Below are 23,036 nucleotides of genomic sequence, written 5' to 3'. Positions count from 1 at the left end.
TGATTTCCCATCTAAAATTTATGTGCAATGCACATATATTTTTGCAATCAAGCTTTGCATATGTATTCTATTGGTCTTGCACATAGAATGCGAGGCTTTGCTACCCCTATATTTTATGTGCGGGCATAGATAATATGTAAATGCATGTTGAATATTTATTATTAGTTTAATTTTATATATTCTATATGCATCAACTAATGAGAACCAAGAGAGCTGTTTATAAAACCGTTTCAATATTTGTAGCGTTTCAATTCATAATTCAATAAATAATGAGAAGTGCTTTGGAACGTTGGTTTTATTTAGAAGATGTTGCTGATGTTGCATTTAAACAATTCACAAGAAATGTGTTAATGGTTTCTCTAGATCTAGGTATGTGTATCCTGTGCCTGTGTTGCGATCGGTCATCTAATGTTAGATACCTTTCTATACTACTGCCAGTGCCAGCTCGTGGAGGGCTGCTGCTGATGTTGCTGGGTGCTTTGAAGGTGGATGGCGACGCTTGCTGGAGTGGAGTGGGGATCACGCACGTATGGCGTCACCCGCTTGCCCGTCTGCGGAGGCGGAGCTGCTGATGTTTTTTGGTAGGTGCGATCAAGCGGCTCCGCTCCAACAGATGAGCAAACGGGTGGAACCACCCTTCGTCTTCCGGAGCATCGAGGACATTGAGCACCATACGTGAAAGGTCTTCAATTCGGTAGCAGGTAGCTGGGTGCCCCCATCCTTTATTTGTTGAGGTAACTAGCAGCAGCGGCAGCAGCTTTCTGCCTCCATTGGCAGTGGGGTGGAAAGGTTACATGACCGACCGCGAGCGATACTCTATAGAGATACATTCCAAATGGAACGGATTTTTATTTCCCTGCCGAAATGCCATCGATCCGTTGCCGTCTATTTTGGGATTTTCCTGCCAGAAAAATCTGTGTCATTGATCTCGTCTCTTTCCGAAAGACTTGTTCTCGAAAGTAACGAAACCTAAAATAAAACAAGTTTGTTGCAAACTATTATTGATGAAGAAAATGGATTCCTAAACATACTTCTAGCGTGTATAATTCGCATTCTCGTATAGAAACCACAACGGTGATGTGTTTCGGTATCACATTTTTTCTGGAATGAATAATGATAAATGTTTCCAATAGCCATCAATGTTTCCAATAGTCGAAAAAAATATTACCTGCACCAATCTTAAAAGGATCTGTTTGAAAGAAAAAGTCAGCACAACAATGAAGTTTCGCGTTCCACTCCTCCGCCATTTTTCGCGTTGTGAAACAAAAAATGTTTTATTAATTTTCAGAGTTTGATCGTTGAGTTGATGCTGGATTGGTTATGGGTCAATGCATTGGATATTCATTTACAGAATAAATAAATTTTAAGTGCCCAGCATCCCCCTTTTACGTGTATATACTATTGACATTAAATAAAATTTAAATGCTGCACATAAAACGGAGTTGGAGAGAACGAATTCGATTTTATATGCTTTTCGCACATAACAAATATTGTTGATTTGATTTCAGTGTAGGGGTCTAATACCATCATAAGAATCTTTATCGTTTCCAAAAACCTTTACATACAAATGTTCATGCCGTTTCCTAGTCTATAAGGGCAGACAGACAAAAATTCATTCTTACACTCCAAATAATCTAAACGTTGTTTCCACCTGATTTTTCAGGTACATTTTACGTGCACACGTAACTACAAATGCTTCAGAAAATTCAGGTGAAACTAACGTGTCCGGTGAATTCTATCCAAAAACTCAGGTAGAACTTACCTGACTTTCACGTAGAATGAAAATTTTATCGGAAAATCAGGTAAAAGTTACGTGAATTTCAGGTGGAAAAATTCTACGTACTTTTTCAGGTGGAAACAACGTGAAGATTTTTTTGGGTGTATGTGTATAGATTTGGTTTTACGGAGTTATGTCAGAGGGGGGACAACGATTTTTTTTCATATGGAGTTTGGCAAGTATGACAGTACCCTCTTATTTGGCGCATAAATTTATACTCCAATGTCAAAATGCTCATATACTTACATAAATTGTCGTGGTATTTGTGAAAATTTGTATTGTTTACCATTTTTACAAGAGAGAGTGGTGTCGAAAGCACATATTAAATTAAAGATTGCAACGAACAAGAATACACCAAATCTAAAAAAATGTAGTGTTTTCACTTTATTCCGTACGCGAAATATGCAGATAAATAAGTATGCTGGTAGAAAAAACTCTGTGCTAAGCAGAAACAGTTGTTTCTGGCATTATCCAAACTTTGTGCGTTTCAGAACATTCTCACTCACTGCAGTGTTTATTTTTCATAGACTACGGCGTAGTGTTAGTGCCGTCGGCATTCGCTTGATTTGAGGCAACAAATATTTGACACCTTAGCACCCGCCTGAGTTATGTCGAGCGGTCGTATCTTGTACACAACCACCATGATTTTTTTTGATGAAACAAACATATCATGTAAGGACCGCAAAGAGCAAGTTGTTTATTTGAAACTGGTTGATAGACTTTTAGCATTACAAAACTCTAAGACTCTAAGACTCTAAGGCATTACAAAAGACAAAAAATGTAAATCTTGGCAGCGAACAAAAAGCATTTAAGTTCTTTTCTCTAAAATGGCCAACATTATTCAAATAGGTTGAAAATGGTAAAAGTTATGAAACGGTAAATATCTGGGTACACGGGTGCCCTATCTGCCATTCACGTCTGTTTTTTGTTGGCCGCATAAGGGTTAAATTTGTTTTGCAATGTGTTTAAATGCTTTTGCCTATCTGTCTACATGACATAAAATTTATGCCAAGGCTAAAAATTCATGTTTTGCTTTAAACCAGTTTTGATAAACAATAAAGTTTGTTTCAAAATTGAGTGAAGCGAGATGAGCGTGCGGCCGATTAATATGAATGAATTTTATTATTGGAGAATATAAACAACCAGCATTTGGCACCAATACATTACCAGTTTTCTACTTCCATGTCGAGTTGCTAAAGGGAGCAAACTCATTGCTGATATCAGGGCTGGTAGCGACGGATGGCGCTCAAAATAGTGACTTTAGTGACCAGAGCCGACGAAAAAAAGTGACTAAATAGTGACTTTTAGTTTCAGTTGCAAGTTCGATGAGATGAAATCAAGCGTTTTTGGGTTGAAGGTGAATCTTTTTTTTTCGTGATTTGTGGTGGAAACATCTTACACTCACCACTCTTTTCTCTTAGAACGAAGTCAGAACCTCATGATAAATTTCTTTCAAAAAGCTCAAATTGCGGGAAGCACTGGTTCTGATGCATTTCAACTTGTTCTACACAGCAGTGAGGCCCGCAACACAAGATGAGCGAGAACAAAGCGAAAATCATCACTTCTCTGTGTCAGACCGCATCGTGCTTTCGTGCTGTGCGGTTCTTTCTCTCTTTGCGGAAGGAAGTTTTTAATACTACCCGAAGCTATTTTAATTTCAACGGTGCTTCTTAGCGCTATTTGTACCCACTGATCCCGTTACGATCTTTGCAAGGACCCGTGCCTTCATTTTACGTTGGACCCGTTTGCGGAAGTAAAATTCCGACAAGCGGTGGTAATCCTGCAGGGACACCGTTCTGGGAAAAAACCTCTTAGAAGGTCACGTCTCCACGCTCAGCAATGAGTATTAACAAAAACAAGAGGAAGGGGGAGTCTCTGAATTCTCCACTTCCTTCAAAGAAACAAGGTTTCAAGACCGTCCTGCCCAAGCGCGGAAAAATAGAAGGAAGCTGGAGACTTCAGATATTCCTTCTAAATCTAATGTTGACATTGTTTCTTCTCCTATCGAACTGAGCAATCAGTTCGATTTGATTAATGATGAAATTGAGCAAATCGAATCTACCTTTAGCCCAGGTGATTCGATTCATGCGAAGAAACAAAGGATTCCGCCAATTGTGGTATCTGTTGCCGAGTTTTCTGGCTTTCGGAATGAAATCTTGAAGTAACCTTCAGGGGATCAAGGTTTCATTTCAGATTGCTAGGAAAGGTGACTGCCGCGTTTTGCCGGGATCCTTTGACGATCGCAAACGTATTCTTCACTATTTAACTGAGAAGCGCCATAAATTCTTCACATACGACGACAAAACTGAGCGTTTGTTCAAAGTCGTCTTGAAAGGTCTCCCCAGTGATGACAAATCACTGGATGAGATTAAAATTGAAATTTCTCAATTACTTGGATTTTCACCAGTCCAAGTAATTAAGATGAAAAAGAAATCCCATTCTGGTACTTCCCAGAGGGGCATTTCTCAAGAATTTTATTTAGTTCATTTTAACAAAAGTGAACTAAATAATATGAAAAGTTTGGAAAAGGCCTGTATTATGTCTCATGTCCGTGTTACATGGGAACATTTCCGCAGGCCTGGAGGAAATTTCCAAAACCCTACCCAGTGCCGTAAGTGCCAAAAGTGGGGTCATGGAACCAAACATTGTCACATGGATGCTAAATGCATGATTTGTGGTGGAACCTCTCACGCCAAGGACGCATGTCCTGTGAGAGAAGATTCCAATAAATTTAAGTGCGCAAACTGTGGGGGCAATCATAAATCCAATTTCTGGGAATGCCCTTCACGCAAAAAAGTTTTGAATTCCCGTGCAAAATTGATGACGGGAAATTCCAATCGGATCCCAGATTCGACGGGTAGAAATTTTTCAAACGCTCAAATTTCGAAACCGGTTACCGGTCGAGCAATTCATACCCACCACAATTCACAAACAAATTTTGCGGCTCGTCAACGGGTAGCAAGCACTTCAGTAAATTCCCATTTTTCGAATGTACCTACGTATGCAAACATCGCTGCTGGTAGACAAAATTTCTCTTCTCAAAATGAGGTTTATACCCATGTCCCAAAGGAAAATAACGGTCATGTTGCCGATTCAGGTAGCATGACTGCTTCCGATTTTGATTTTTTAACTGAACAATTGCATCACATGATTGATGCAATGTTCAAAGCAAATACCATTCCTGAAGCTGTTCAGGTTGGTATAAAGTACACACAAAAATTGTTATCGGACTCCGTTTCAATGGATCCAAATAATTGTGTGAAAGTTCTAAATTGGAATGCCCGCTCTCTAAAGGGTAAGGAAGATGAATTATTCAACTTCCTTTCAGTTCATAATGTGCATATTGCCATTATAACTGAAACGTATTTAAAACCAGGACTCTCCATTAAAAGAGATCCAAACTATTTTATCTACAGAAATGATCGTCTTGACAGCGCCTGTGGTGGGGTCGCCATTGTCATTAATAGACGTATCAAACATAAATTATTTTCTTCGTTTGAAACCAAAGTTTTTGAAACCTTGGGAGTTTCTGTTGAAACAAATTTTGGACAATTTTCCTTCATTGCAGCCTACTTGCCTTTTCAATGCAATGGGCAGCAAAAGAATTTGCTGAAAGCTGATCTTCAAATTCTGACTCGCAACAAATCAAAATTCTTCGTAATTGGTGACTTCAATGCCAAACACCGTTCATGGAATAATGCTCAAAGCAATTCCAATGGTAAAATTTTATTTGAAGATTGTTCTGCGGGATATTATACTATTCAATATCCCAATGGACCAACTTGTTTTTCTTCCAGTCGAAATCCTTCTACAATTGATTTAGTTTTAACGGATTCAAGTCAGCTGTGTGGCCAATTGGTAACTCATGCTGACTTTGACTCTGATCACCTTCCTGTGACGTTTGAAATCTCACAAGAAGCCATTTATAATCCAATCAGCTCTACTTTTAATTATCATAGAGCTGATTGGGATTTATAATCGATAGGAATTTTGATGTTGATATTCCTCTCGATACCAAAAGTGATATTGATAATGCTCTCGTATCTTTGACAAATTTAATTGTCGAAGCCAGAGGCATTGCAATTCCGAAATGTGAAGTTAAATTCAACTCCATTATTATTGACGACGATCTTCAGCTACTGATCCGTCTTAAAAATGTGAGAAGAAGGCAATACCAAAGAACTCGCGATCCCGCGTTGAAAGTTGGCGAGATTTGCAAAATGAAATTAAAAAACGTTTCGCTATTCTGAGAAATACCAACTTTGAGAACAATGTCTCGAAGTTGGATCCCAGTTCGAAACCCTTTTGGAAATTAACAAAAATTCTTAAAAAACCTCAAAAGCCAATTCCAGCGCTTAAAGAGGGAAATAAAATTTTATTAACAAATGGCGAAAAGGCTCAAAAACTTGCTCAGCAGTTCGAGAGTGCCCATAATTTTAGTCTAGGTCTCACTAGTCCAATTGAGGATCAGGTTACACGGAGTTTCGAAGACATTCTCAATCAAGAGAATGTTTTTGACCCTTCGTTGGGAACCAATTTGGATGAAGTGAGATCTATTACTAAAAAATTTAAAAATATGAAAGCCCCGGGTGATGATGGTATTTTCTACATGCTTCAAAACTTCCTGAGAGCTCTTTATCCTTTTTGGTTAATTTATTTAACAAATGTTTTCAATTGGCATACTTTCCAGATAAATGGAAAAACGCCAAAGTTGTTCCAATTTTGAAGCCGGACAAAAATCCAGCTGAGGCTTCTAGTTATCGCCCAATCAGTTTGCTTTCTTCAATAAGCAAACTGTTTGAAAAGATTATTTTAAATAGAATGATGGTTCATATTAATGACAATTCTATTTTTGCTGATGAGCAATTTGGTTTTCGCCATGGGCATTCAACCACTCATCAGTTATTAAGAGTTACGAACTTAATTCGGCTCAACAAATCTGAAGGATATTCGACTGGAGTTGCTCTTCTTGATATAGAGAAAGCATTTGACAGTGTTTGGCATGAAGGTTTGATTGTAAAATTGATGAATTTTAATTTTCCACTGTACATCATTAAACTGATCCAAAATTATTTATCAGATCGCTCACTGCAGGTAAACTATCAGAATTCTAAATCTGATAGAGCTGGTGTTCCCCAAGGCAGCATACTGGGGCCCATATTGTATAACATTTTTATTTCCGACTTACCTGATTTACCACCAGGGTGTCAAAAATCTTTGTTTGCAGATGACACGGGCCTTTCAGCCAAAGGGCGAAGCCTTCGTGTCATTTGTAGTAGATTGCGGAAAAAGTTTGGATATTTTCGCCACTTACTTTCAAGAATGGAAAATTTCCCCAAATGCTCCTAAAACTCAGCTTATAATTGTACCACATAAGCCGAGAGCTTCTTATTTGAAACCTTCTAGTAGGCACATTGTCACTATGAATGAGATTCCAATTAATTGGTCTAGCGAAGCTAAATATTTAGGACTTCTGTTAGATCAAAAAATAACTTTTAAAAGTCACATTGAAGTCATTCAAGCCAAATGTAACAAATATATTAAGTTTATATATCCACTTATAAACCGAAAATCAAAACTTTGTCTTAAGAACAAACTTATGATTTATAAACCAACCATGTTGTATGCTGTGCCAATATGGACTAGTTGCTGCAATACCAGAAAGAAGGCACTTCAGAGGATTCAAAATAAAATTTTGAAAATGATTCTGAAGTTGCCTCCGTGGTATAGTACCAATGAACTTCATAGAATTTCTAATATTGAGACATTGCAACAAATGTCCAACAAAATAATTTCCAATTTTAGACAAAAATCGTTGCAATCTTCTATTGCAACGATTAACTCCTTGTACCCTTAGTATAAAATAGGTTAAGTTTAGTTTAAGTTGAAAACATTGTAATTCCTACATGGTTCAATTCAACCAGAGGAAAAAATTCTAACTGCCAGAGGCAATAGAAATGTATTAATAATAACTAAAAGCGTAACATAGCAAATAAGGATGATAGTGTTAGATAACACGGAACACCTAGTCTGAGAGATGAATGCACGTATTAAATAATTAGCAAATAAAATTAGTTAACAAAAAAAAGAAAAAAAAATCACTTCTCTGTGGGGGCTGCCTATCCGAATCTGTTTTTCGCAGTTGTATACAAGTTTGATTAATTTGTTATCTATTTCTACAAACTCTGATTGCCCTCTCTTTTAAACCCACTCAATTTCAGTCAAAAGCAAGACTACTCAAAACTATGAGTAGTCTTGCGAGCAAATCAAATATTTACGCCACTGGAAGTGAGCGAAACATGACTATCATAAGACCTGTTTTTCTTCCCCAAAAAATGATTTCTCGGCGAAAATCTGCGTGAATGAGCATGATGCATGAGCATGGGCTCTTCTCGTGTCGTGAGAATGAGTGAAAATTACGATCACTGGTTTAGCCGAATACCTACTTAAGAAAGTTGCAAAGAACTCTACGATTTGTCATAGGTGTCACGGAAGTTTTTGGAATCTTTAGTGCGAAAGAAACAACAGTACGGATTGTTTTGGTAGAAAACGAAACAAAAAAATTTAAGATTCATGTACAACGAGCCTGGGATTGAACGCTCGACCTCCTGCCTATAATGCAGGACCATGATCTCTGAACTTTTAAATATTTTTTCCCTAAAATACGCAGATTTTCCGACTTGCTGTGCGTATTTATGAACGATTTTTGCTATGGAATTCGACAGCGCATACAATTTTTAAAAATGGTGAGACTAGATCTCTTTTCTATGATATCTACTCTAAAAATATTTTTTTAGAGCAAACCCTTCATTACATCTGTCAAATCTACAAAAAATAGCCGCTTGAGAACAATTTATATTTTCTTGAATTTTTTCGCCAATTTTTGTATGGATGATTGATTTATAGCTTTATGCTGTGAAAAAATGATAGCATTTGGTCATTATTGGGAGAAGTTGTTCGCTGTGAAAAAATGATAGCATTTGGTCATTATTGGGAGAAGTTGTTAAAATTGGGCACTAAAAACATCTTTAGGAGGAACAAAATACAGTAAATAATAGAGTAAAAAAAAGGTTGTCATTCAAAAAAAAAAAAAATAACTCGCCACATAACGATCATTTGTCTAGAAGATCTGTTATAAAAATACGCTATAACAATACTACTTCAGTTCTCGGTAAAACAGGGGAGAATCAAGTCTCCCAAGGAAACAAGCCTCCACGCCTTCCCCCACTGTATAAAGTTTGAGTTTAAAAAAATCGGAATCGGGAGGTCTCCTGCTTGCATGACTGTATACCAATTTATAAATTGTGACGTAAAACATCTTCAATTAGTTAACTGGTGAAATGCCAATAAGAGCAGCGAATTAAATAGCTGGCGAAGTTTCCGAGCGATCATTTTTCCAAGATCCGTAATTTCATTTCCACCATGAACAAAGCATCATCCGACGGATACATCTAGCTTTAAAAAAAAATAGTGGATAGTTTCAAAATAGTTGAAAATAGTGACTTTTTGCGAGAAAAAGTGACTTTAGTGACTTGAGGTCGAAAAAAGAGACTTTTTAGTGACTTGCTCGAAAAAAGTGACCAAGTCACTAAAAAGTGACCCGCTACCAGGCCTGTGATATGTAATAGAAACTCCTATGCCAACAGAAGAAACGTTAATCTGTTACTTTATATTAAATTTACTGGGTTTGTGGTAAAAGCTGTTATATTTAGTGAACACCAACCATCAAAGAAAGAGCATACAAATGTATACCAGTTAAACTGGACCTGTGTTTTAGTGTAATTATTCATTATTTTTATCATTCAATTTGACGAATGTCTTAGACTGCCAAGAATAGGTATTTTCCCCTATCACATATTGAAATAAACTCTTCCAGTTTCGTGGATATACCTAAAAAATCAGTCTCAGTGGGTCCGATTTGCTGGATGTTAATGCATCATCCGGGGCCCTCCTTAGCCGTGCGGTAAGACGCGCGGCTTCAAAGCAAGACCATGCTGAGGGTGGCTGGGTTCGATTCCCGGTGCCGGTCTAGACAATTTTCGGATTGGAAATTGTCTCGACTTCTCTGGGCATAAAAGTATCATCGTGTTAGCCTCATGATATACGAATGCAAAAATGGTAACCTGGCTTAGAAACCTCGCAGTTAATAACTGTGGAAGTGCTTAATGAACACTAAGCTGCGAGGCGGCTCTGTCCCTCTGTGGGGATGTAATGCCAATAAGAAGAAGAAGAATGCATCATCAGCCCTTCTAAACTTAATTCCATTCACCAAAAGCAGAAAAAGGTTGGAAGCAAAGATCATACAGCTAAATATGGCAATCTCATCTCATCACTTGCTCCGCATACTGTCAGACAGACAACTAACTTCACGTTTTCGTATGACAGAGATCACCAAAAAATATGCGTTATTTTTCACCACCTATTTGTAGGGACGTGACCGTGACTGTTGCGGATTAAAGAATGTTATATATATATTATAATATACAATGAAATTTGCAACGTGGAAATGGTAAATCAATAGAGTCAACTGAACATATGACTCAGAGTGCACTTTCATATATAACTTCGAAAACATGCCTTACGGGCCTTTATTTGCCCCAATGTACCTTAATAAATATAGAATCAATGTAAAATATGACTTGCAATATTCAACATCTTTTTAAAACCCCAAAAGACGAAAAAAAATTGGGCGAAAAAAAATGTCCATATAATCGAGGTAAAAAGTCCATATAATCGAAGTCCATATAATCGAGGGTCCATATAATCGAGGTATGCCTGTATTGAGCATGGCAAATGCCGTTGGCACTTCGTGTTATGAAATAGACCCCATTTCAAGGTCCATAGCCTCTTACCCTCTTTGGCCATGCGGTAGGACGCGCGGCTACAAAGCAGGACCATGCTGAGGGTGGCTGGGTTCGATTCGATTCAGGTATGTGGGATGAAATCGACGGAACGATTGGTTCAACGAAGAGTACAGAAAGATTCTGCAGGAGAAGGATGCAGAGCGGGCGGTCGCGTAGAACGACATAACGTCAGATACAGCAGACCCGCATATTTCAGGGAAAGAAACATCGCCTGGAAAAAGAGGTGTGCGTAAAGATGGAGCAGCTGTGCCTTATCAAGAAACACGAAAGTTCTGTCAGAAGCTCAATGTAACCTGCAAAGGCTTTATGCCGCAAACCGAGAAGTGTAGGAATAGGGATAGGAGCCCCATGACGGATGAATGTGTGGTGCCCGAAAGTTGGAAGCAGCACTTCGACTAAAATGGGGCTGAGAGCACTACGTCAACCTGGAGAAAAGGATTCCATCCAACAGCTAAAGAACAAAAATCAGCCGGTAAGGTTAGTATCGGAGCAGAACTCATCAAAAATACTGTTTCCCCCAAAAGTCGTTGTTCTACAAAATTTTTGAATTTATGACAGACGATTGCTAATTTATTATATTATTATTCCTCTTTTTTCCCTGGAAATTTGAGTAATACAATTGTCACTGTGCGATTTATCGTTATATTCTTAAAAATCAGAAGCTGAACATTTGTCATAAATTTGCACGTTAGGATTTCTTCAAACAAGTTGTTCGAACAAAACATAAATCAAATCATATGATATTTGATGCTTACGACTTCCAAATTTTGTTAATTTCACCATATGTCGCATGCTTTTAACATTGAGTGCATCGTATAAACAAGTGAAATCGAAGTTTCTTTGTTTGAACAACTTGTTTGAAGAAATCTCAACGTGCAAATTTATTTTAGCTTCTGATTTTTAAGAATTTAACGATAAATCGCACAGTGACAATTATATTACTCAAATATCCAAGGAAAAAGAGGAATAATAATATAATAAATTAGCAATCATTTGTCATAAATACAAGAATTTTGTAGAACAACGACTTTTGGGGGAAACAGTATTTTTATACACTTAAAAGCTTGAAAATCACTTTAACATGGACAAAACGTGAACGGAACGAATAGCAATGTTCACAAGACTTGTAGAGCACACCCAAAACTTCCGTATAGAGGTTGTTGCGATAGTTTTCAACGTTTATATCTCTTGTTAGATTTTTCTTAAAATTGAAAATAGCCCAAAACACTAAATTGACTTGAGCCACCTCGAAGTTTTATCCGAATTAGCTGAAAATTTGACAAAAGACTTATTTTAGCATAAGAATTGGGATTCTGGGCTAACCGGTTGAATTTTTCATACTTTCTGAAAACATGAAGAGGTCTACTGAACACCCGCCTGAAACGTGAAGCAACAAAAGTTGGACTGGTGGTGAATGCGTCAAAGACAAAGGCCCGCATGGGAAGCAGTGTTACGATAGACGGGAATACCTTCGAGGTCGTCTACCTCGGATCCTTGCTAACGGCTGACAACAACGTTAGTCGTGAAGTACGAAGGCGCATCATCTGTGGAAGTCGGGCCTACTACGGGCTCCAGAAGAAACCGCCACCGCACCAAATGTGTCATGTACAAGACGCTTATAAGACCGGTTGTCCTCTACGGACATGAAACATGGACAATGCTCGAGGAGGACTTGCAAGCACTCGGAGTATTCGAGAGACGGGTGCTTAGGACCATCTTTGGCGGTGTGCAAGAAGACGGTGTGTGGCGGCGAAGAATGAACCATGAGCTCGCCCAACTCTACGGCGAACCCAGTATCCAGAAGGTAGCTAAAGCCGGAAGGGTACGATGGGCAGGACATGTTGCAAGAATGGCGGACAGCAACCCTGCAAAGATGGTGTTCGCTTCCGATCCGGCAGGTACGAGACGGCGTGGAGCGCAGCGAGCGAGATGGGCAGACCAGGTGCAAAACGACTTGGCGAGCGTGGGGCGTATCCGAGAATGGAGAGATGCGGCCTCGAACCGTGTATTGTGGCGTCAAATTGTTGATTCAGTGTTATCTGTTTAGATGTAAACTAAATAAATGAATGAACATGAATATCAGGTCCCAACGACGTTATAGACCATGTAGAGCGGGAAAAATACAATGGGGAGGCATTTTGCAATAATGCCGGAAAGCAACCCTGCAAAGATAATGTTCGTTTCTGATCCGTCAGGTACAGAATAACGGGGAGCGCAGTAAGATAGGTGGGCGCAACCAAGGATGTAGAGGATGTAGAGGCCTCGAACCTTGTGTTGTGGCGTTAAACTATTGATTCAGTACTATGTCTGAAACTCGATTATGCATATGTACAACATGTGATAGATTTAGTTCGGAAAAGATATTGGAGGATGACCGCCCCTTCGGTGGGCTTTGATCCCACGGCCCCAGTACGGTAGACAGGTGCTTTCCCTACTAAGCTACGAAGGACCTCCGTCGTCCTCCGCAGCTTAGCGGGTACTGATGAAACCAAATTCCCTGCACCGGCACCAGTCGAACTCTCGCAATACATTTTCAGAACTAACTCTCTCATATGTATTTTTGTACACATGCCAACCAAGTAGGATGAGTATTTAGTATTGTCCGGCTCCTCCACAATTGCTTCATCAGCAACGGCACTCAATGAAGTAGGGTTGTGTGAGGTTGTGCCAGTTGGTCGTCAGATCCCGACCCGACTACACAAGTGAAGAAAGATCGCCACTCGAGTTCAGTACATTCAAAGTTAATTGCCCGGTGCTGGGAATTTGATTTCATCCGCTAAGCTGCGGAGGAAGACGGAGTTCCTTTGTAGTTTAGTAGGGAAAGCACCTGTCTAGCGTACTGGGGTCGTGGGATCAAAGCCCATCGAAGGGGCGGTTACCCTCCACGTTACCCACCCATATTGTTATTTTCGAAAATATCAGAGCATGTAAGCCAAATGATTATTGTCATATTGTGTTTGGCTTCTGACAAAGGCTTGTTGCGAGGTGAGTTTGTCAGTAACAAACTCTGTTGACGACAAAGAGTATATTGTTAGGCGTTGCTCGAATATTGATTCCCTGTCAAGCACTTACACAGTCATTAACCCTTCTGTTACAACCCCCCATTTGAAAAAAAAATAAAAGGTTTATTGGTGTAGCTTTTGTGTCATTTTAACATTTGTTTTTCGCAACTTTCGCTGAAAGAAACAGAATCTATTCAAGTTTCAGGGGCTTTATGAATTTCCAGAATAGGCCACTTAGGTTTTGGCCATCTTTCAGACCATCATGCGATACATCAAACTTCATGATTTCATAGTTATAGCAATCTATGGTAGTTTGTACGTCCTGGACTGCATTTGATCCGATTAAAGCCGATAGTCGTGTTGACCGAGTAATTGTCCAAATTCCATGATGTGGTTTAGCAAACTTAATGATTAACAATGTTCTGGAAACTCAGATGTGAATATGTACATTAGAGTGATTCAAATTTTGACTTTTTTGCTCCCATATGCTTAAACGATGGCATTTGCTATTTTAATAATCGTCCTTAATTTTTAGCTAATTTGGATGTAATTTAACTGACCACAAGCAGTTTGAAGCTTGTATGAAAATTAACTATTAAAATATTAACTTTTGTGAAAAACCGTTTCGCATCATTGCCCATTAAGCAATAAAAATGTATGAATACGTTGGCAACATAGGCAATTTAACAAGGGAAAATGTCGTCGTTGTTGCTAAACGATTTGATGATGGCAACAAAATTTATAAGGAAATACTGAATTGTGGGAAATTCAATTTATCACGTAAAAGAATAACATCAACATCAATAATGAGCATTTCTGTTTTTTTTTTTAATTTTGCTCACAAAAGACAAATTGCTTCGCAACAACTGACTTTCAGCTTAGGATCTATTCTGTGATGGCAATCCATCAAATATTTTCTGGGCTGCTTCAAGAAACGATCCTTTACATAAGTGGTAACTCTCATAGTAATTTTCATATAACCTTCAAATGGCACGTGCACAATCAAATTACATCCAAATCAGCTAAAAAATTAGGAGGACTATTAAAATAGCAAATGCCATCGTTGAAGCACAGGGGAGCAAAAAAGTCAAAATTTGAATCACTCTAATGTACATTATGTGCAAGATTTTGATTTGAAAAATGTATAGGAGGTAACCACTTTCCTTCGATGGGATTCGAACCCCCGACCCTCAGGTTGAACTAAACTTAATGATTTAAAAAGTAGTGGCACTTCGATGCTAGTTTTTTAATTCCTGAATCATATTTGAACTGATTGGAATCGGTAGTCGGATAAACCTGGTAACTGGTTCAAGGGTCAATTTCGAGAAATAGGCAAACACCGCATCCAGTTAGCCTTGCAAGCAATACCGTCGCATTTGTAGGAGTCAGCGACGATACAGGATTCACAAGCATGCCATGATTACCAAACTGTTACTATGTATAGCAAATAAATAATTGTTTTTTCATTCACTATCTGAACATCGTACAAGACAGACGTGTTCTTATTTGATCTATGGCTATATTCCTACAGGTTATGGGCCTGCTAGAACGTTTTTTCACTAAATAGTTTTGAAACAATTAAAAGTTTGACTGATCAAGATTCTGCCGCAATTGGATTTGCCAGAGGAGATCAAAATGGAGAAATTCGGAATCGAACGGCTTGGAAATGAAAATTATGAAAACTGGAGTTTCCAAGTAAAGAGCCTTCTGATGCGAGAGGAATTATGGAAATATGTTGTCGGGAATCCGCCGGAGCCCGTCAATGATGCTTGGAAGAATGGAGACGCAAAAACCCAAGGGACAATATCCTTATTTGTCGGAATAATGCAGCAGTCCCTGATTCGAAACTGCAAAACCGCAAAGGAAATCTGGGACACACTCAAAAAGCACTATCAGAAGACATCATTGACAACCAAAGTGTCGGTATTGAAGAAGATCTGTAATCTTACTTACACTGATGGAGATGATATGGAAAGCCATCTACATGAAATGGAGGATATGTTCCTACGTTTGGCAAATGCAGGATTGGAACTCGGTGCAACCCTGACTGTTGTACTTGTTTTGCGAAGTCTACCATCGTCGTTTGAAACTCTAACTACCGCTTTAGAGAGCCGTCCAGAACAAGAATTAACAATGGACCTTATCAAGCAAAAACTATTGGATGAATCATTAAAGCGAAATGAGAAAACAGGAAGAACTGAAACAATTCTACGTACCGAAGCAGTATCCAAAGTAATTGTCTGCCATCACTGCCTGAAGCCTGGACACATGAAACGAGATTGTCGCTTGCTGAATCAGAAGAAGCATGGGAAGAATAAAACTTGTCCGAAACCACCAGCAATGTTCAAGCCAAGAGCCAGAATTGTAAAGGAAGAAGATACGTCAGAATTTGCGTTTGCTGTTACTCCATTGAGCACCCCTACTCCTGAGTCAAATGTAATGAAAGAATGGCTTGTAGACTCTGGGGCTTCGAGTCACATGTGTAGTGACGAAAGTTTTTTCCAAGTCATTGAACACATCTCACACATGTCTGTTACCCTTGCTGATGGTCGAGTTGCTGATGTGACTGGAAGAGGAACTGGAAAGTTAAGCTGTAGAAACGGAGACGGAAGAAAACTGTTATCTCACTGTCGGATGTGCTCCTCGTCCCGGAACTTGACGCGAATCTCATTTCAGTTGGTCAACTGGCTGATAAAGGTGCGGAGGTCCGGTTTACTGCGAAAGAATGTTTTATTGAACACAACAATCACGTTGCTGCGGTGGCTATCAGACGAGGTGGTCTGTACAACTTAATAGTTACACAACATAATGTGATGGCCGTTACGAAACAACATCCAAAGGATTGCTTGCATAACTGGCACCGTAAGCTGGGACATCGTGACGTTGACGGAATCCAACGACTGGTTCGCGAGGGTCTTGCAACCGGCATTTCTATACGAGACTGCTGTATCCATGAAGTTTGTGAATGTTGTCTTGAAGGAAAAATGACACGACTACCTTTCCCGAAGCATTCTCACTCACAGTCCACGAAGATAGCAGATTTGGTCCATACAGACATATGCGGGCCAATGAATACAGTATCGCCAGGAGGAGCGCGGTATTTTATGGTGGTGATTGATGACTACAGCCGTTTTGCAACAGTGTATTTTTTGAAACGAAAATCAGAAGCTATCGAACGAATTCAAGATTATGCAGAAATGGTTCATACCAGATTTGGAAGATATCCTGCTGCTATACGATCGGACCAAGGAGGAGAATACAAATCCAAACAGCTTGAAAGATTTTATCGAGCCAAAGGAATAACACCCCAGTTTACGACTGCTTATACGCCGCAACAAAACGGCGTTGCTGAGCGGAAAAATAGAACGCTAGTAGAAATGGCAAGATGTATGTTGCTAGATGCAGGTTTGGGTTACCGCTATTGGGCCGAAGCAATAAATACAGCAACATATTTACAGAACAGAACAACTAGCAGATCTGTTGAGCTGACACCACATGAATTATGGTATGGACAAAAACCTGATCTTTCGCATTTACACTTGTTTGGTTGTCAGGCGTACGTGTATATTCCAGCAGAAAAGCGATCGAAACTAGAACCTAAATCCACGAAGATGACGTTTGTGGGCTATTCGGATAACCATAAAGCGTATCGCTTCATCAACCCATCAAGCGATAAGATAGTTTTTAGTCGAGATGCGCGTTTCCTAGAGAATGAAAACATCAGCAAGCATCAGATGAAGCATAACACTGTGATTGAAGTCGAGTCCAGCGTTAGTTCAGAAGGTGACAATGAACCAGTCCACGATGAAAGAGAATATGAAAGCGAATCAGAGTATGAATCTGGTGAAGAAACCCTAACTTCATCATCCGAGGAGATAGTGACACCCGTACGAAGGTCTCAACGAAGTAATCTAGGAGTGAAACCAGCCAGATTTACAGAAACAACCAACATGGCGAAAAAGCAGAAGAACGTTTCTGAGCCAAGAAGCTATGTCGAAGCTATCAGTGGTGCAGAGAGCGTTCAATGGAAAGCGGCGATTGAGGAGGAGCTGAAGTCGCTTAACAAAAATTGTACCTGGGACTTGATGCCACTTCCAACTGGACGCAAAGCAATAAGATCAAAATGGATTTTCAAACGTAAAGAAGATGAGCATGGTAACGTTGTACGTTACAAAGCCCGCTTAGTAGCGCAAGGGTTCACGCAAAAATATGGAACCGATTATGATGAAGTGTTTGCCCCCGTAGTGAAGCAGATGACGTTTCGAGTATTGCTGTCGGTGGCAAGTCAAAGAAATATGGTTATCAAGCATGCTGATGTTAAGACTGCATATTTGCACGGAATACTGGAAGAAGAAATTTACATGCGATCACCGCCGGGATCCAACGTCACGGACAGTAATCTTGTGTGTCATCTACGCCGGAGTTTGTACGGTCTGAAGCAAGCCGCACGCGTTTGGAATAAGACCTTTGATAAAGTGATCAAGCAGATGGGATTCGTACAATCAAATAATGATTCATGCTTGTATGTCCGAAAGAATGGCAAGAAGTCTACTTACTTGGTCGTATACGTCGATGATCTTGTGGTGGCATGTGAGACAGAAGAAGAATATGAAGATATCATTCAAAATTTGAGCAATCATTTCGAAATAACGTCTTTAGGTGATATAAAGCATTTCTTGGGCATACAGAGAAACAGCCATGGAGTATCTTTGAAGCAGAAAGCATACATCAAGAAGCTTTTGGAACGTTTTGGAATGCAAGATGCTAAACCGTCCAAAATTCCTCTGAGTCCCGGCCACATCCAAACAAAGGAGGAGAATGAAGACAACTTGCCGAACAACAAACAGTATGCTAGTCTAATCGGAGGATTGTTGTATGTAGCCGTTAACACACGTCCGGATATAGCGGTCAGCGTGTCTATTCTGGGGCGAAAAACAAGTAAGCCTTCTCAAGCGGACTGGGTGGAAGCCAAGAGAATTCTACGTTACCTCAATATACAATGAACAACGAGCTAGTGCTAGGTCTGGACAATTCTCCGTTGCATGTCTACGTTGATGCGGACTGGGCAGGAGATTCAAGCGACAGAAAATCTACCTCAGGATTCATATTTCGTTTTGCCGGAGGATCAATAAGTTGGGGCGCAAGGAAGCAAACTTGTGTCACTTTGAGTAGTACCGAAGCCGAGTATGTGGCACTTGCCGAATGTTGTCAAGAGTTCCGGTGGGTTCAACGCATACTAGAAGACTTCTCTGTGAAGATTCAAATGCCGGTAATCATATACGAAGACAATCAAGGTTGTATCAAACAGTCTACTTCACCAACCGTGGGACGTAGATCCAAACACATTGAAACCAAATATCACTATGTCCGGGAGTTACAGCAAGATGGAGAAATTGAACTTCGTTATTGCCCCACCGAAGAAATGGTGGCAGATATGATGACGAAGCCACTCCAAGCCATCAAGTTGAAACATTTCCGGGAAGCTGCTGGAGTCCTGCCGTCGAGGAGGAGTGTAGGAGTCAGCGACGATACAGGATTCACAAGCATGCCATGATTACCAAACTGTTACTATGTATAGCAAATAAATAATTATTGTTCATTCACTATCTGAACATCGTACAAGACAGACGTGTTCTTACTTGATCTATGGCTATATTCCTACAGCATTGCCAATCCGGAGATGGTGAGTTAGATTCTCGGCCGGTCCTGGATGTTTCCGGGTTAAAAATATTCTCGGAACCCAGGGCATAGTGTAAGCAACGCTGCCACAAAAGATTCCAATGAAAAACTACAGCAACGCTAATAGAACACTAAGTTAAATAGCGAGCCAAATTCCAGGTAGAATGTGTAGTAGGGTGGCTCAAAAACACTTTTTCAAATTTATTGATGGGCCGCCCTCTTATTCGAATCTATTTGATGCCCTGATGCTCTGGACAAAATTTTAGCCAAATCGGTCAACGTTTGGGCGGTGCTAAACTCGTTGGAAGTTTATATGGAAAAATGTATGCAGAAACATCCAAAAACAGTGATTTGCAGTTGGAAGGCACAATTTACGATCAAGAACAATAATACTCATTCAGTTCTTGTAGAATTAAATACAGAATGTTATGCTGAAAACCGCGAGAAGATTAGAGTTTATCAGGCAAAGATATTAGCATTTTACTGGAGTGTTGTAGGGGTGAATTTATTTCTTTTCAAAGGTAAAAGAAACGAAATTTGCTCAAACCCCACTTCAGAGAAATGTTAATAACTTAGCCGGGCAAACTCTAATCTTCTCGCGGTTTTCTGCATAATATTCTGTATTAAATTCTTCAAGATCTGAATGAGTATCATAGTTCTTCATCGTAAGTTCTGCCGTCGAACTGCAATTCACTGTTTTTGGATGTTTCTGCATACATATTTCCATATAAACTTCCAACGAGTTTAGCACCGCCCAAACGTTGACCGATTTGGCTGAAATTTTGTCCAGAGCATCAGAGCATCAAATAGAATTGAATAAGAGGGCGGCCCATCAAAAAAATTGAAAAAGGTTTTTCTCATACTAATTTGAGCCACCCTAATGTGTAGTTATTGGAAAAGAAGAAACAAATCATTTGTCATACCAAACATTATGTTTTCGAAAGTTACTGCATTATATGATACCTTCTATTTCCTGGGTAACATTTTTCTCCATTCGAACCAGTACAACAATGCTAAAAGGGTTCACATATGGTCCATGAAGTGAAAAACTACCATAAAATGTTATAAAACTATGAAGTTAGGTTGCTGCATGATGGGATTTGATAATCTATAACCGGTTCCAATCGGTTGTAATATGGTCTAGTGAGTACAAAACTACCATATAATGCCAGAACGTTTGAAATCCTGAAGTTTGATATGTCGCATGATAGGGTTTGCTTACTTCCCAGAATTGACCATTGAACCGGAACGCGGTACATCCTTGACTCGACTTAGTCAAGTACTATCAAGTGGTGGAATTTAATGGGATATTACAAACTCGTCTTATGACAAGTGAAGACATTCCACTAAAAGCTCAAAATAATTTTCTTGTGCAAACATCAAGTTTTGACATCGAAATATTTTTTCATGAATTACCAATTTTAGACTCAAGTATCGCTCTCAGTTTTGAAAGAAAAAAATTCATTGTGATAGAATCCAAACAATATAAATCATTCCTCATGGCAATTTCGGATAAATTAATTTCTCGCTAATTAGTTAAATATATATTTATATATTTTCTTGGTAAGTCTCTAGAATAGGTTAGTGTTTCATCTATCCAACACAGGGTACACATTTCGGTTCGTTTATTTTATTTTGTTTATGGTTGGGTACCAAGTATCACCATTCAAGTATTTTCCTTCTAAATCTTCGTTACGGATGACAGAAATATAATTCAAATGCAGTAATTATATTACATGTATGTTCATGACTTATACGAATTTGTATGTTTGTTCTGATTTTCAGTTTATTGATACGCCTCCAAAATATTTTAATCAAGGGTTTCTAAGTGTTGAGGAGCGATGTGTCAATTCACTCTCAAGCACGTGCTATCTTTGATTTCTATCGCTACAGTGTTTTCTTTTATATTCAGTAATAGCTTGGTTCGATATAAAATAATTTGTTGTTAATTTATGCATAATTTGTTGATCATATTCTAAACTAACCATATCCGTAAAAAATCTATCTTAAAGCTTTAAAATATCATACAGGAAGCAAAACATGGCGAAAAACAATATCTTAGCTAAGATGGTATGTAAGTCGAGTTTCCTCACTCACAGGAAATGCACCGCATAATACTATTCGAACTCATATTTGAAAGTATCTCCAATTAACTGCCGTATACGTTACTCGTAAATGATCGAAACGAGATAATCCTAAGAAAGCAATGATTCGGTTTTAATTTATGTTGACTTTCTTTTTAAAAAAAATATACGAGATGGTCAACCTTTGGAAGATTTAGACGTCAACTATTGCTACTGCTTGAATTAAAATAAACCTCGATGAATTAAAATAATATTAAAATTAAAATAAACATAGCGTTGTATCTACTCGAAATGCCTAAAACGACTAAATCAATCCCTCGAAGTTACAAATAGCAACCGCCCAATTCCCGTTTCCTGGAATCTCAATAAACTTATAAACTTCAAAATAATCACAGTTGTTCTATTATTTTCTTTCTAACATAGGGTAATATCAGCCTAAACCATTGGGATTAACGTTTGAGTGTGTATTATCATGTATGCTTAACCTGTTTAGTTTTAGGAGTTTATTGTATGGGTGTATTAGTGTCGGCACACATAGCCTACTGTGACTGCACTGTCAATGCTTATGTAGCAATAGAGAGGTACCAAGCCTCAATTGTTCTTCAGCAGTATTTCCTATAGTTTAATTTCACTTTTTTTTGTAACAACAATAACAACTGTCAACATGTTCTACGTACACAAACGCGGGTGGCGCGGATGCAGCATACTCTGATCCTCTTGTGAAAGATTATTGCTATTGTTTCCGCCTGAGAAGTGAGGCTGAAGTGTATTCACACGGGAAAAACGTTAGTTCTTGAATTTAGGAATAATAAATCAAAACATGGAACAGGAGCATGCGTTTGGCTTTTTGCTATGCTGTCTATGTTGTTGCTGGATCCTGTATTGAGTTTTCTTTTATTGATTTATATTTTCAATAACATTATTTTGTAAAGACTGTAAACTATTTTTCAGAAATATTCAAGTTGTTGATGTTGTCTGAGTGTACATTTTTTTTTGTTTTGATTATTATACTTATTTACTCCACAATAAATCTAAACATGTACAGTTTCACTTGGGTTCAAATTTCTGTTAGAATTCACCACAATCATTTTTCTAAAGACATGTTTCTTTCTGTCTATTTGTCCAATATGCTGTATTTTCATGATGATATTGTTGTAGGTATGTAGCGAAATGTGATCACAATGAAGAAAGCAGCAATAATGATTTTAAGGTGATGATGACTCACTAGCTTATGTTAGATTGCTTATTTTGTTGTTGTTGTTTTTCAACGATAGTTTGTCAAAATAAGATCCGTCTGCTGATTGGCGTACTACCGAAATTATACTGAAGTATGTCGCCCACCATGATATTATGATGTAATTCGTTTTTCGAATTATTTGCATCCTAACGCAACAACAGTGCCATGATATTTGATGAAGTGTGGTTGTATCTGTTCGATTCAGTGTTAGTAACCTACAAATTTTGAACAATCTACACAAGCAGTGCATCACTTTGGAACAAATTCACATAAAAAGCCGACCTCTTTCCATTACACATCAAATCTACATACATCCGTTTCAACAGCATTTGAGGTTAATAGGGTAAGGGGTTTGTTTGTTGGTGTGATAGTTGGTTAATTGATTGATAATAG

At 38.7% G+C, this 23,036-nt stretch overlaps 1 long non-coding RNA gene across 1 annotated transcript; it reads right to left on the bottom strand.

Annotated features, from left to right (window-relative positions):
* Positions 1–887: 887 nt before the first annotated feature.
* Positions 888–1,304, bottom strand: LOC134202732 (uncharacterized). Its single transcript, XR_009977317.1, has 3 exons — positions 1,169–1,304; positions 1,032–1,101; positions 888–969 (listed from the first exon to the last, which is right to left on the bottom strand). It is a non-coding gene; the product is annotated as an uncharacterized LOC134202732 (long non-coding RNA).
* Positions 1,305–23,036: the final 21,732 nt, after the last annotated feature.

Source organism: Armigeres subalbatus, unplaced genomic scaffold, assembly GCF_024139115.2.
Source record: "Armigeres subalbatus isolate Guangzhou_Male unplaced genomic scaffold, GZ_Asu_2 Contig138, whole genome shotgun sequence".
Classification (NCBI taxonomy): domain Eukaryota; kingdom Metazoa; phylum Arthropoda; class Insecta; order Diptera; family Culicidae; genus Armigeres; species Armigeres subalbatus.
Note: the sequence above shows the minus strand (reverse complement) of the source record. Positions and strands in the feature narration are given on the sequence as shown.